Genomic DNA, 13,529 nt, shown 5'->3' with positions numbered 1-13,529 from the left:
AATGTCAATTAGATTAGTAAATGGATTACTAATAATAGGGCAATTAGCCCGCTAATTTGTGTAATACTGGAATTATTAATTGTAAACTAGTAAACTTGCTAAATGTGTCATGGACCTTTGCAAATGGTTCTAGCAGAAAAAGCGATTGTGATGGATAGCCCAATGCCACACAGTTTTCTTCATCAAATTGTGTGTGATATAGTTGATAAAAGCAAACAGTTAACCATGGCAAACCGTGTGTGATAGTTACACCTTTCACACACGAGCCTACACATAAAACTATGTGGGATATACATACGAACGGAAACGTTTTCCCTCAATTGACTGTGTGGGATGTACATAAGAATGGAACCGTATTCCTTGGATTGACTGTGTGTGATATACATACCTACGGAAAAAAATATGGGATTCACCGTGTGGGATGTACATACCTACGGAAATGATTTTCTCGGATTACCGTGTGGGATGTACATACCTACAGAAATGATTGGGTTTTGATGCCTCGCTCGATCGCACACGGCCCCAGCCTGGGTCCCAGGAAGGCCTATCCCTGACGATTTCTGGGTCGTGTGTGAAGGACACCCTATCGCACACACTCACTTGGCGACGGTTCCAAATGCCATCATGGAAAGGGGTTAAAAACCGTTTGTTTAGGACCAACGCACACCAGTGTAGAGTCATCCGGATCAGTGTCAAAGCTTGCATCGACATAACCATTTACGACAAGCTCTTTGTCACCCCACATAAACGAGAAACATATCCTTACTCCTTTTCGGGTATTTCAGGATGTTCTTGACCGATGTCCAGTGATCCATTCCTAGATTAATTTGGTACCTCCCTACTAAACTTATAGCAAGGCACACATCAGGTCTGGTACACAGCATTGCATACATGATAGAACCTATGGCTGAGGCATAGGGAATGACTTTCATTTTCTCTCTATCTTCTGCAGTGGTCGGGCATTGAGTCTGACTCAACTTCACACATTGTAACACAGGCAAGAACCCTTTCTTTGACTGATCCATTTTGAACTTCTTCAAAACTTTATCAAGGTATGTGCTTTGTGAAAGTCCAATTAAGCATCTTGATCTATCTCTATAAATCTTGATGCCCAATATATAAGCAGCTTCACCAAGGTCTTTCATTGAAAAAATCTTATTCAAGTATCCTTTTATGCTATCCAGAAATTCTGTATTATTTCCAATCAACAATATGTCATCCACATATAATATTAGAAATGCTATAGAGCTCCCACTCACTTTCTTGTAAATACAGGCTTCTCCAAAAGTCTGTATAAAACCACATGCTTTGATCACACTATCAAAGCGTATATTCCAACTCCGAGAGGCTTGTACCAGTCCATAAATGGATCCCTGGAAATCTTATACAGTAACATTACCGTCAGCATCAGTCTTCTTCTTGAAAATCCATTTATTCTCTATGGCTTGCTGATCATCGAGCAAGTCAACCAAAGTCCACACTTTGTTCTCATACATGGATCCCATCTCACATTTCATGGCTTCAAGCCATTTTGCAGAATCTGGGCTCATCATCGCTTCCTCATAGTTCATAGGTCCATCATGGTCAAGTAACATGACTTCCAGAACAGGATTACCGCACCACTCTGGTGCGGATCGTACTCTGGTTGACTTACGAGGTTCGGTAGTAACATGATTTGAAGTTTCATGATCATCATCATTAGCTTCCTCACTAATTAGTGTAGGAATCACTGGAACTAATTTATGTGATGAACTACTTTCCAATTCAGGAGAAGATACAATTACCTCGTCAAGTTCTACTTTCCTCCCAGTTACTTCTTTCGAGAGAAACCCCTTCTCTAGAAAGGATCCATTCTTAGCAACGAATATCTTGCCTTTGGATCAGTGATAGAAGGTATACCCAACAGTCTCCTTTAGGTATCCTATGAAGGCACATTTCTCCGATTTGGGTTCGAGCTTATCAGGTTGAAGCTTTTCCACATAAGCATCATAGACCCAAACTTTAAGAAATGACAGCTTAGGTTTCTTGCCAAACCACAGTTCATATGGTGTCGTCTCAACGGATTTAGATGGTGCCCTATTAACGTAAATGCAACCGTCTCTAAAGCATAACCCCAAAACGATAGCGCTAAATCGGTAAGAGGCATCATAGATTGCACCATATCTAATAAAGTACGGTTACGACGTTCGGACACACCATTATGTTGTGGTGTTCCAGGTGGCGTGAGTTGCGAAACTATTCCACATTGTTTCAAATGAAGACAAAACTTGTAACTCGAATATTCTCCTCCACGATCAGATCGTAGAAACTTTATTTTCTTGTTATGATGATTTTCCACTTCACTCTGAAATTCTTTGAACTTTTCAAATGTTTCAGACTTATGTTTCATTAAGTAGATATACCCATATCTGCTCAAATCATCTATGAAGGTTAGAAAATAATGATACCCGCCGCAAGCCTCAACACTCATCGGGCCGCATACATCAGTATGTATTATTTCCAACAAGTCAGTTGCTCGCTCCATTGTTCCGGAGAATGGAGTCTTAGTCATCTTGCCCATGAGGCATGGTTCGCAAGTATCAAGTGATTCCAAAATCCCATCAGCATGGAATTTCTTCATGCGCTTTACACCAATATGACCTAAACGGCAGTGCCACAAATAAGTTGCACTATCATTATTAACTTTGCATCTTTTGGCTTCAATATTATGAATATGTGTATCACTACAATCGAGATTTAACAAAAATAGACCACTCATCAAGGGTGCATGACCATAAAAGATATTACTCATATAAATAGAACAACCATTATTCTCCGATTTAAATGAATAATTGTCTCGCATCAAAGAAGATCCAGATATAATGTTCATGCTCAACATTAGCACCAAATAACAATTATTTAGGTCTAAAACTAATCCCGATGATAGATAGAGGTAGCGTGCCGACAACGATCACATCGACTTTGGAACCATTTCCCACGCACATCGTCACCTCGTCCTTAGCCAATCTTCGTTTAATCCATAGCCCCTGTTTTGAGTTGCAAATATGAGCAACAGAACCAGTATCAAATACCCAGGTGCTACTATGAGCATTAGTAAGGTACACATCAGTAACATGTATATCAAATATACCTTTCACTTTTCCATCCTTCTTATCCGCCAAATACTTGGGGCAGTTCTGCTTTCGGTGACCAGTCCCTTTGCAGTAGAAGCACTCAGTTTCAGGCTTAGGTCCAGACTTGGGCTTCTTCCCTTGAGCAGCAACTGGCTTGTTGTTCTTCTTGAAGTTCCCCTTCTTCCCTTTGCCCTTTTTCTTGAAACTAGTGGTCTTGTTCACCATCAACACTTAATGCTCCTTCTTGATTCCTACCTCCGCGGCCTTTAGCATCGCGAAGAGCTCAGGAATTGGCTTCTCCATCCCTTGCATATTATAGTTCATCACGAAGCCTTTATAGCTTGGTGGCAGTGATTGAAGAACTCTGTCAATGACACTATCATCAGGAAGATTAACTCCCAGATGAGTCAAGTGGTTATGGTACCCAGACATTCTGAGTATGTGTTCACTGACAGAACTATTCTCCTCCATTTTGCAGCTGTAGAACTTATTGGAGACTTCATATCTCTCAACTCGGGCATTTGCTTGAAATATTAACTTCAACTCCTGGAACATCTCATATGCTCCATGACATTCAAAACGTCTTTGAAGTCCCGATTCTAAGCTGTAAAGCATGGCACACTAAACTATCGAGTAGTCATCAGCTTTGCTCTGCCAGACGTTCATAACATCTGGAGTTGCTCCTGCAGCGGGTCTTGCACCTAGCAGTGCTTCCAGGATGTAATTATTCTGTGCAGCAATGAGGATAATCCTCAAGTTACGGACCCAGTCCGTGTAGTTGCTACCATCATCTCTCAACTTAGCTTTCTCTAGGAACGCGTTAAAATTCAAGGGAACGATGGCACGGGCCATTGATCTACAACAACATAGATATGCAAAAATTATCAAGTACTAAGTTCATGATAAATTAAAGTTCAATTAATCATATTACTAAAGAACTCCCACTTAGATAGACATCCCTCTAGTCATCTAAATGATCACGTGATCCATATCAAATAAACCATGTCCGGTCATCACGTGAGATGGGGTAGTTTTCAATGGTGAACATCTCTATGTTGATCATATCTACTATATGATTCACGTTCGACCTTTCGGTCTCAGTGTTCCGAGGCCATATCTGCATATGCTAGGCTCGTCAAGTTTAACCTGAGTATTCTGCACATGCAAAACTGGATTGCACCCGATCATCACGTGGTGTCTCGGCATGATGAACTATAGCAATGGTGCATATTCAGGGAGAACACTTGTACCTTGAAATTTAGTGAGGGATCATCTTATAATGCTACCGCCGTACTGAGAAAAATAAGATGCATAAAAGATAAACATCTCATGCAATCAAAATATGTGACATGATATGGCCATCATCATCTTGTGCCTTTGATCTCCATCTCCAAAGCACCATTATGATCTGCATCGTCATCGGCTTGACACCTTGATCTCCATCGTAGCGTCGTCGTCGTCTCACCAACTATTGCTTCTACGACTATCGCTACCGCTTAGTGATAAAGTAAAGCAATTACATGGCGATTGCATTTCATACAATAAAACGACAACCATAAGGCTCCGGCCAGTTGCCGATAACTTTTACAAAACATGATCATCTCATACAACAATTTATATCTCATCACGTCTTGACCATATCACATCACAACATGCCCTGCAAAAACAAGTTAGACGTCCTCTACTTTGTTGTTGCAAGTTTTATGTGGCTGCTACGGGCTTCTAGCAAGAACCGTTCTTACCTACGCATCAAAACCACAACGATTTTTTGTCAAGTGTGATGTTTTAACCTTCAACAAGGACCGGCCGTAGTCAAACTCGATTCAACTAAAGTTGGAGAAACAGACACACGCCAACCACCTGTGTGCAAAGCACGTCGGTAGAACCAGTCTCATGAACGCGGTCATGTAATGTTGGTCCGAGCCGCTTCATCCAACAATATCGCCGAATCAAAGTAAGATGTTGGTGGTAAGCAGTATGACTATTATCGCCCACAACTCTTTGTGTTCTACTCGTGCATATCATCTACGCATAGAACTGGCTCGGATGCCACTGTTGGGGAACGTAGCATGCAATTTCAAAAAAATTCCTACGATCACTCAAGATCTATCTAGGAGATGCATAGCAATGAGACAGGGAGAGTGTGTCCACGTACCCTCGTAGACCGAAAGCGGAAGCGTTAGGTTAACGCGGTTGATGTAGTCGAACGTCTTCACGATCCAACCGATCCAAGTACCGGACGTACGACACCTCCGTGTTCAGCACACGTTCAGCTCGATGACGTCCCCCGAGCTCTTGATCTAGTAGAGGGTCAAGGGAGTGTTCCGACAGCATGACGGTGTGGTGAAGGTGATGGTGATGTGATCTGTGTAGGGCTTCGCCTAAGCACTATGACGCTATGACTAGAGGAGTAACATGTGGAGGGGGGCACGGCACACGGCTAAGAGAAATCTTGGTATGCCTTTGGGGTGCCCCCCGCCCCTGTATATAAGGGGGGAGGAGGAGGTGGCCAGCCCAAGGGGGCGCGCCAAGGGGGGAGTCCTACTTGGACTCCCAGTACAAGTAGGATTCGCCCCCCCCCCCTTCCTTCCAACGGAGAGGGGAAAGGGGAAAGCAGGGAGAAGGAGAAGGAAAGAGGGGGACCGCGCCCACTCCCCTTGTCCAATTCGGATTGGGCAAGGGGGGCTCGCCTCCTCCTATGGACTGCCTCCTCTCCTCCATTATGGCCCATTAGGCCCATTAACTTTCCCGGGGGGTTCCGGTAGCCTCCCAGTACTCCGAAAAATCCCCGAACCTTATCGGAACCATTCTGGTATCTGTATATAACCTTCCAATATATCAATCTTTACCTCTCGACCATTTCGAGACTCCTCGTCATGTCCGTGATCTCATCCGGGATTCCGAACAAACTTTGGTCACCAAAACACATAACTCATAATACAAATCATCATCGAACATTAAGCGTGCGAACCCTATGGGTTTGCAAACTATGTAGACATAACCGAGACACATCTCTAGCCAATAACCAATAGCAGAACCTGGATGCTCATATTGTCTCATACATATTCTACGAAGATCTTTATCGGTCATACCGCATAACAACATACGTTATTCCCTTTGTCATCGCATGTTACTTGCCCGAGATTCGATCGTCGGTATCATCATACCTAGTTCAATATCGTTACCGGCAAGTCTCTTTACTCATTCCGTAATGCATCATCCCGCAACTAATTCATTAGTTACATTGCTTGCAAAGCTTATAGTGATGTGCATTACCGAGAGGGCCCAGAGATACCTCTCCGATACTCGGAGTGACAAATCCTAATCTCGATATATGCCAACTCAACAAACACCTTCGGAGACACCTGTAGAGCATCTTTATAATCACCCAGTTATGTTGTGACGTTTGATAGCACACAAGGTGTTCCTCCGGTATTCAAAAGTTGCATAATCTCGTAGTCAGAGGAATATGTATAAGTCATGAAGAAAGCAATAGCAATAAAACTAAATGATCATTATACTAAGCTAACCGATGGGTCTTGTCCATCACATCACTCTCTAATGATGTGATCCCGTTCATCAAATGACAACACATGTCTATGGTCAGGAAACTTAACCATCTTTGATTAACGAGCTAGTCAAGTAGAGGCATACTGGGGACACTCTGTTTGTTTATGTATTCATACATGCACTAAGTTTCCAGTTAATACGATTCTAGCATCAATAATGAACATTTATCATGATATAAGGAAATATAAATAACAACTTTATTATAGCCTCTAGGGCATATTTCCTTCAACAGGAGCATATTTTTCACCGAAATCAATACCTTCTACCTGTGTGTACCCTTGAGCAACAAGACGAGCCTTGTTTCTCACCACAATGCCATCTTCATCTTGCTTATTGCGAAAAATCCATTTTTGTGCCGATGATATTGTTCTTCTTAGGATTTGGTTTGTCAACCAATTCCCACACATCATTCAATTTGAATTGCACCAACTCCTCTTGCATAGCATTCATCCAATCTGGATCATTCATGGCTCCTTCATACTTGGTAGGTTCTGCCAATGACACAAAGGAGAAACTGCCACAGTAGTTAGCTAAGCAAGTGCATGACTGAGTTGTGGGTCGATAACCTGGATTCTCGAGTTCAATGAGAATTAATGAAGGATCAACTCGATTAGCCACTCGTGGATGAGGCTTTTTCATCTTGATGATCATTATCGTTTTCATCAGCATTAGCATTAGCATTCCCATTCCCTTCAGGATTGCCATTTTCATCAGCATTTGCAATTTGATTGCCATTTGCATTCGGAGTGGAATTTCCTTCGGCAGTAGCTTGATGAGTTCTGCTTTGAGTCATAGGGGCATCATCATCAGAGGACTCGGGTGCATTTCCTTCAACTGGCTTGACACTCCCAATAGCCATTTGCCGAATAGCATCCGAAATTGGTAGTTCATCTATCACATTTGGCGGGTACTCCTTTTGGGAGCAGTTAGATTCATCAAATTGCACATTTACCGTTTCCATAACTTTCCCATGGTGAGAGATATAGACACGATAAGTATGCGAGTTCGACCATAACCAAGAAGAAAACCTTCATGTGCCTTAGGTGCGGGAAGAATGATTCATATCAAGAATGTAGCAAGGTGCACCAAAAACACGTAAATAAGAAACAATAGGTTTCTTGCCAGTGATAAGCTCATTTGAAGTTTTTATAAGGAACTTGTGAAGATAAACACGATTGATAACATGACAAGCAGTGTTAATAGCATCAGCCCAGAAGCGAATAAGAGCTTTATACTCATTGAGCATTGTTCTTGCCATTTCGATGAGAGTTCTGTTCTTTCGTTCAACAACTCCATTCTGTTGGGGAGTGTATGCGGCAGAGAACTCATGAGTAATACCATTTTCTTTGAGAAATTCATCAATACAAGTATTTTTGAACTCAGTTCCATTGTCACTCCCAACGTGCTTAATTCGCACATCATATTCATTCTAGGCCTTCTTGGCGGAACTTTTGAACATATCTTGGGTGCAGGTTTTGTCTTTGAGAAAGAATACCCAAGTGTATTGAGAGAAATCATCAACAATAACCATACCATAATGACTGCCACCGAAACTTGCATAATTTTGAGGACCGAATAAATCCATATGAAGAATTTCCAGAGGTCTTGTTGTGGTCATAACAGTCTTTGATTAATGATGCTTCTTGGACAATTTACTAGCCTCACATGCAGCACAAAGACGATCCTTGGTGAATTTTACATCAGGAATGCTGTGAAGATGATTTTTCTTCACTAGGGTCTGCAAGTTCCTCATACCTGCATGACCAAGCCTTCGGTGCCACAACCAACCTTTGGTCGCTTTTGCAAGCAAACAAGTTTGGACTGAGGGACCCTTAGAGAAATCCACAATATATAGATCACCTTTTCTAATTCCCTCGAATATGAAGGAATTGTCAGAGGCTATGAAGACAGGATATTGAAAATAAAACTAGCATGCCTGGATCACATAGCTTGCCAACTGACATAAGATTGAATCCAAGAGACTGAATAAATAAAACATCATCAATGGACTTGTCTCTGGATATAGCAATTTTACCTAGCCCAATTACCTTTCCTGTGTTGTTGTCGCCAAAAGTGATATACTTCAAAGGAGAAGCAATTAAGTTTGGGTCAATAAAAATGACTTGTCTCCGGTCATATGACTAGTGCATCCACTATCCATTATCCATTTAGTACACCCAGAGACAGTCTTGCAGAAGAATTAGGCTTTATTAACCACCCACATCTTTGCAGGTGGCTTCCAAATAGTAGAACAAGCAGGATATGATTTCTTTCAATAAACATAATTGTTGCTCGAGGAAGTGTGAGCTTAATCAAAAGAATAAGCATTGAAATTCCTTCCAGATGAATGAGCATAGTGATTGTATGAGGTATGCATATACTCATTCTGTCGAACTTTTTCAAGTAAGTAACGAGCATTTTGAGCCTGCATGGTTAGTAACATGGTAACAGGTAATGTTTCAATAGTTTTCTTAGGCACCCATATAGCCTTCTTTGGTGGGGCATTTCTGCTGTTTGGTCCAACATAGAAACAACAGCCTCACCGTGTTGATTTTTGAACAGCTTATAGTTGTCCAGAGAATCATTATTAGGATATTCAGGGATGGGAGAGTTATATCTCGAAAGTAATGCTGGATCAAGTGTTTTGCTCTTGGCAGGCACCCAGACAGTGCGAGGATATTGATGAGGTTCCTAGTATGAACCATTTTCATTCAGTTTCCTTTCGAAACTGATACCTTCCTTCCTGGGATTTTTGTGAAGAATAGATTTCTTCAGAACGTCACAAAGGGTTTGATGCCCTTTGAGAGATTTGAGCATTCCTGTCTGAAGAAGATCCTTCAACCTAGAATTTTCATCAGAAACAGAACCATTTTCCTCGACCGAGTAGTTAGCATTTATAGGAGATTCAACATTTGATTCAGCATTGGTTCTTTCAAGGCATTTTAAGCAAGGTGGCGCAAACACTTCAGGTTTATCCTTAAGTTGTTGGGTGAGAAGAGAATTTTCTCTTATCAAATCCTCATGAGCCTCTCCCAGCGCCTCGAGTTCCTGTTTCCTTTGGTAAACATAGGTCAACCTTTCATGGTCAGCTTAGAGAAAATCATGACGAGTTGATAGTTCATCCATTTGTGACTTGAGAGTGGAATACACTTCGGTCAACGACTGATTTTTCTCCATCTCCTCAACTAACAACCCTTCAGATTTCCTGAGGGTTTTCTCAATTTTCTCAAGAGAGTTTTATTGAATATTTGCAATTTATATTAGTTTAGCATGGTCATCCTCATCCGAAGAATATTGATCACTAGAGTGAACCTTGTTATGTTTGGAGGATACCTTTTCCTTCGAGGCTTTGGCCATGAAGTAGTAGGCAGGAGATTCATCGTCGCTTGACGGATTCTCGAAGAAGTTTGTTGTAGGAGAAGAGGCACATGTTATGCCAGCCATGCCGGAGTCGAAATCCTCATTGGATTCATCAGCTTCTTCGGAGTCAGATGATTCTTCTTCATCAGAATCTATCTCCTTGCCGATGTACGCTTTGGCCTTGCAAGAGTTATTCTTGCTGTTGGAGGAGGACTTGTAAGGATTCCTTGAGGAAGATCTTGACGAAGATTTGAAGTGGAGTTGTCCTTCTTCTTGAAGAACTTCTTTGTTTTCTTCTCATTATCGGAGTCGTAGTTCTTACTCTTGCTTTTCCCTCAACAGTTGCCAGAATCATATCTTCCACTAGCCCGAATTTCAGCTTCCCAGAGAGGGCAGCCCGAAATGAAATTTCCAGGCTTTTTGCGCTTGAAGCGGGTGTATTCTCTAGTAGGTTTTGATGAAGATTTTGAACCGCCAGAGTTGTTTGAACCTTTCTTATGGAACTGGCTCTTCCTATGAAGACGCTAGAATATTTTCGTGATTAATGCGAGATCTTCGTTGAGCCTTTCTGTGTCATCTAAATCTGCATCGGCATTTCCATCGGAGGATGAATCAGCTACAACCTTGAGAGCATGATTTTTGCATTGACTTGAGCCGTAGAGATCTCTTTTCTCTTCTTCTTGTTCCTCGTGGGTATTCAGTCTTTCCATGATATCAGTAGAGTCGGGGATTTTGAAATCAGCTCGTTCACGAATCATCAGAACAAGTGTGTCGAATGAACTGTCAAGTGATCAGAGCAGTTTCTTCACAACTTCATGGTCAATGATGTCTTTGGCGCCGAGACCTTGAAGCTCATTTGCTATGTCACTTAGACAATCGAAGGTTTGCTGACAGCTTTCATTTCCAATGCACTTGAATCGATTGAATTTTGCTCGAAGAGTATCAATTCGGGCTTCTTTTTTAGTTGAAACACCTTCATTTATCTTCTCGGGGACATCCCACAAATCCTTCGCAGTTTCACACTGGCGATAGCGAAGAAATTAGGCATGAGACAGATGGCCACCAAATTCATCTTTGGCGTGAGCATCCATCTGAATGAGTTTCTTCTCCTCGTAAGTGGGTGCTTGAGGTATTGCAACCATGAACCCGAACTGCACCATATTCCACATATGATCATCTATTGCTTTGAGACGGATCTTCATCTTCTCCTTCCAGAAGGGATACTCCATCCCATCAAATATGGGAATCTTGAGATGCGACTTGTAGCTCACTGAAGACATACTTAAAATCCAAGGTTGTTAGACCAAAATGAGTACAGTCAAGGAGTACCTTGCTCTGATACCAATTGTTGGAACAAAGTATGTCTACCAGAGGGGGTGAATAGGAGTTTTAAAATTTCTTCGAAAAACTAGAAACTCTTGGAACCCAGCAGCGGAGCGAATGAAAAACAAACTACAACAAGCTAAAACTAAGTACCGAATGGAAACTGAAGTATGCATGAAGACAATTTACACAAAGGAAAAGCAGATCGAATGTAAATATGGGTAGTAGAGGTAACCGGTGGTGCTCGATGGTGGCAGGGTATTTGTTCGACCAGTTCATCCTTCTGCACAAGGACTACGTCTGGTTGGAGGGGATGTGACTTAACATAGAAGATAAACTCTCTTCACCATATTCTCCTCGACAATTGGTTTGTCAACCATTGCCGATCACTCACGGTAGATACTTGAGGTGATCTTCGAACCTTTACAGACTTCTTTTCGAGAACCACAATCACACTTGGTCTCTGAAGAAATTGACACCTAACCGGAGTTTGCAGCTCTCAAGAGTAATAGGCGGAGCGTACTGAACTTAGATTTGAGTGATACTGAACCAATATCTAATTCTTCAACTCTAGGGGTTTTCTCTTAGTGGATTTAAACTCAAATCCCTCACAGAGGGGGTTTGCTCAACAATCTTCTTAGAATCAAACGGAGCAGCCACCGGACAAAGCCCGCGTGGGGTGGCTATTTATAGCCGCAACCTTCCCTGGAGGGAAATGACCATTTTGGACACGTGCTCCAGCCAATGGCCAACCGACACGTTTACAATAGTCGGATTTTGAATTAACGGTAACATTACTTGAGGAACAAGTAATGCTAACTCCTTGGTCTGAGACAAATCTCTTGCAGCGAAGAAGATCGCAGTCTCTTGCTGGCAAGTATTTGCTCGGAACACAAAGAGATTTCTCTCGCAACTTCTATAGGATTTGGGTTTAGCATCAGAGAATCAAAGTTTTGAACGCTACACCCCTCTTAATAGTATGGTGGTCCTATGACTCAATAAAGAGAAGAAGAACAACGAGATATATGCTACGTCTGCAGTTCGTCTTCAATCTCTTCGAACGCAGTCATTTTTCTTCGGACAGACACCGAACCAATTGCTTCACTTCAGAAACTTTTGAGGGGTCACTCTTGTTATCATAATCTTTGGTGATAACCTTCGTGGCACTGCAGGGAGATTATCTTCATCATTTGCATCAAACTCCTCGATATTGTAGGGACCTGTTACTTTGTGTGTACTAGCAAACACATAAGTCCCAAACTGTTTATGTCAACAAACTCCAAAACACAAGGGGCCTATCTTGCACCAACAAAGATGATGTTAGAGATACTCAGCCCTATAGTGTTAATTTTAATAAACTTGATATCCCTTGTGGATAAAGATGTCCAGAGGAACTTAGGTGAAAGGTGAATGAGATTATGCCAAAATCTGTGTTTGCATTTTTACATGACACTTCAGCTTCTCGATGGTGTGATGACCTTGTCACTCTATGTGAGTTCACGTGTGTAAATGCGGCTTTGTCACATTTCTTAAATGTTATATATATTGAGAACTCTGCTGGCCAATGAACGGTCTACCGGTGTTTTGGCTCGGATTTCGGCTATGAGCTTGTTACTATGCATAGTGGTAGCACTACATCAAATATTATCCAGCTTTCTCTTGAATGTGTGTGTATATGGTAATAACCTCACAAGAGCTCAAAAAAGACAACATATTGGTCCATATTACTCAAACTTAAGCCACCAGACAAAAAGAATTCCAACATGCAATGACTGAAGTAAAGTGCTTGAGAGCCTTGATAGCGAGTCACTTGTGGGTGTTAGCGAGTTACTCTAGTATTGTGTTATATTTACATACCTTTCGCTCCCTAATTCATGTTTTGTCTAACTAGGCTAAATAATGTGTTCCCGGCAAGCAAGTGTTAACTAGGCTAAATAGTCTAACACTTGCATAATAACCATGCCACCGCTACAACTATACTAGGTTTTCACGTGAAGAAGTGGAGGGCTATCTAGTCATACTGATAGTAGGGAACCAAAACCTTCACGTTATTTCGGTTTAAACAACTGAGTTCCTTACGGTTTGGATTTCTATCTATGTTGCTCGAGGATGATCAAGTTTAAGCTTGCGGGAGTTGATGAGTGTTAGTTTACACTCATCACA

The sequence above is a fragment of the Triticum aestivum genome, chromosome 5A, assembly GCF_018294505.1.
Source record: "Triticum aestivum cultivar Chinese Spring chromosome 5A, IWGSC CS RefSeq v2.1, whole genome shotgun sequence".
In the NCBI taxonomy this organism is placed as follows: domain Eukaryota; kingdom Viridiplantae; phylum Streptophyta; class Magnoliopsida; order Poales; family Poaceae; genus Triticum; species Triticum aestivum.
This window is presented reverse-complemented; position numbering follows the sequence as displayed.